The following is a 3,593-nucleotide window of genomic DNA, read 5'->3' as shown; positions in this document are numbered from 1 at the left end:
GGCCTCCCTATTCTCTTTTGGATTAAAGCTGGGACAGCAAATTTTTGACATATTTACCACCACTTTCCTTTTCCCTGGCCAGCCAGGTTTTACTAATCAATTATATCCCACTGTCCTGTTCAGTGTGGATGTGGCTTCTGAATCTCTTTCAGTCCAGCAATCCAGGCAACTGAATTAATACATTAGAGGTGACATATTAGATAAAAACCTTTTTTGTGGGCTAGGTTATCTCAAACAACTTTTGCAGTATTAAAGTTATTCTACGCTTAATGTGGAAAATCTAAATGCTTCCCTTTATCTCTGCTTTAGGAAATGACACAAACTATAGCATATTATAATGTAAACACATCGAATGACTTGGGGTTCTAGAAAAAACAAGTAAGTATAGATATTTGTTCTCTTTAATCTATTTTTTGAAATTCTAAACATAGCAAAACAAAAAAGACATTTAAACCTAATTTTATCAAGATGAAGGGGAAAATTGATTTTTGACATGTCTAACCATCACATTATCAGATATAAGGATTTCAAGGACCCAACATTCAATTTTGTGAGCTTCCTTTCTTTCTGATATATGTCATGTTACAAATCCATTTTGAAGATATAACTGTTTTTGTTCTTGTTTCATTGGATTTTTCTTAAAGCAGAACCCAAATCTAGCCTTGAAAGCAGAACAAGTCTCCTCCAAACACAAACCCAACCTTTCTCTCAAAGATCATCTGCATTTCTCCTCTTTGTTCTGACAGAAAGTGGCACTTCTCAAATTATGTGTGTTGGAAAATTGTAGAGCAGGGTGACGCTCAGTTTTTAATAAAAGCTTATTAACATATCTTGAATATTCTTACCCTCTGCCTATGACATCAAAGGTTGCAGAAATGTAAGATGCCATGTTTTGAATTTTATTCTATCAAACAACCTTGAGAAAAGCCAATATTGAATATATATTGAATATATAGTTAAATTATAAAAAAAACTGTCTTCCTAAGCCCATGCTTTTCTGGTCATTTTATACCATTTAAAAATATGTTTTGTTCTCTTCACAAGACGAATCAATGCTCAATGTGGAAAACTTGGAAAACACAGAAAACACAAAAGGAAAAAATGACTCACATTTGTTCCACCCCAAAATTGTTTAGCATACTTTTATGTCCTTTACTCCTTCCTTTTCCCTCTCCCTTTCTCTGTCCCTCCCTCCTTCTTACCCTTCTTCCTTTTCTCTGACTTCATAAATCATCTATTGTTTTTTATTGTCTCTGTTTTAACTTTAGCAACATGCTATGAAAATGCTTCAACATAAATGTATATTCTTTCTCAATAACTTTTTTTTATTGAGGTAAATCTTACAATGAAATGCCTTGTAAAATTTTATGAGTTTTATAAATGTATACAACCATGTGACCAACACTGCAATTCAGATATAGAACTACTCTAGCTCTCTGTCCTTTCCCCATCTAGCATAATTCCTGACACTGACTCTTATACAGCTAATGTTTAGTTTTGCTTGTCTCACTTATTTAAATGGAATCATGTAGTATGTAGTCTTTTGGATTTGACTTCTTTTGCCCAGCATGATGCTTTTGAGGTTTGTTCATGTTGCTGCACAAAGTAGTTTAATCTTTTTTTACCACTGAGCAGAATTTAATTGTATACCACAATTTAGTTAGATTCTCTTTTCTCCTATTGATAAATATTTGATTTATTTCCAGTTTTTGGCTATTTTGACTAAAGCTGCTGGAAACATTCTTGCCCGTTTGTGTGTGTGTTTGTTTGTTTGTTTGTTTTGAAATACATGATCTTTGGTGATGGCCTAGGATAGTATTGAATTGACATAAAACATATACCTTAACTTAACCACCATGTTGGTTGCTGTATTAGTCCCTGTTTTCACTATCATAAAGAATGCTGCGGTGGAAATCTTCTTGTTTTGCCTCTTTTTTATTATGGTAAAATATACATAACATAAATTTTATCGTAACCATTTTTAAGTGTAGTCTATGGCAAATTGTTGTGCAGCCAGCAGCACTATCTATCTCTGCAAAGTTTTCAGCATGCCAAACTGAAACTATACCTTTTAAATAACAACCCCTGATTCACCTCTTCCCCGAGCCCCTGGTAATTACTGTTCTACATTTTTATCGAGGAATTGAGCCATTCTAACTACCTTATGTGAGACCATACACTATTTGTTCTTTAGTGTCTGCTCATGTCTGTCTTATTTCACTTAACAATGTTTTCAAGGTTCATTCATTTATAGCATGTATCAGAATTTAATTCCTTTACAAAGCTGAATAATATTCTATTATATGTAAATATCACATTTATCTATTCATCTGTAGATGGGTCGTTTCTCTTTTTTGTCTATGGTGACGAGTGCTTCTATGAACGAATATTAGTGTACAAATATCTGTTTAAGACTCTGCTTTGAATTCTTTTGTGTATATACCTGGAAACAGAATTGTTAGCTCATACAGCATTCTATGTTTAATTTTTTGAGGAACCTCTATACTGTTTTCTGCAGTGGTTATACCATTTTACTTCCCCACCCAGTAAAATGCACAAGGGCTCCACATCTTTGCCAACACATTATTATTATTATTAGGAAGAGGAGGAGGAGTAGAAGAAGAGATAGCCATCCTAATGGGTGCAATGTAGTATCTCAATGTGATTTGACTTTCTGAGTTTTTGTACTTAAGTTTGGATGTATCCCTGATTACGTGTTCAGGTAAACTTTCTAAAAATGTAATTTCTGTCTACAAGGTTACATCCATTCTGAAGTCTCCTAAAATGGAGAGCAACATTTCACTCAAGAAAGGTTATGCTGATTTGTTCTATCATCAGTGATATGAATCCTTTTTAGTTTGGTTTGTAATGTTTTTTAGACAAGTCAAAATTATTCTAAATCATTTGTTTGGTTTCTAACATCTGGATGTTTTTGTCTTTATTGTTGCAATTATTCAGTTATTTAGAAATATATTCATATTTTGCATACTGGTGATCATGTATGGTTGTGTTAATGCCCACTAATTAACTACTGTCTATCTAATTTGAAACCTTTTATCAATTATTAGTTATCCATGTTTTATAAATTGTGTCTACCTTGTTCTCCCTGTTCTCCATGGAGCACTTTGTCTTCCTAAGGGCTTGGTAAATAACAATGACAATAATTATTCCTTTTATTTGCACAAAATTTTAACTATTTAAACTCTTTCACACACATCATGTTCCTGTAGTGTCATAACAACCCTACCAGGTCGGTAGGTAGGAAAAGTATTCTTATTCTCATTCTTATAGGTGAAGAAACAGATGCAGAGAAGTTAACTATAAGGCCAGCTATCTGGTTAGTGGCAGAGCCAAGGTAGAGACTGAGTTACCCAATCTCTATTCAAAGCTGTATCTTGGACACTACACAATCTTCTATAAATATATAAAAAGAGTCTTAAAAAAACACCATATGTATAACATTTAATATAAAAAAAGTGAGCTCAGAGAGAACTTGCCACTTCATCAGCCTCAACACATATAATTTTGATTTGATGCCAGGATCTAATGAGGATAGGCATATAATTTCATCATTACACTGAAAATAGACATTT

The sequence above is a fragment of the Pteropus vampyrus genome, unplaced genomic scaffold (assembly GCF_000151845.1).
Source record: "Pteropus vampyrus isolate Shadow unplaced genomic scaffold, Pvam_2.0 Scaffold76, whole genome shotgun sequence".
Lineage (NCBI taxonomy): Eukaryota > Metazoa > Chordata > Mammalia > Chiroptera > Pteropodidae > Pteropus > Pteropus vampyrus.
The sequence above is the reverse complement of the archived record's forward strand: the minus strand, read 5'-3'. Positions refer to the sequence as shown.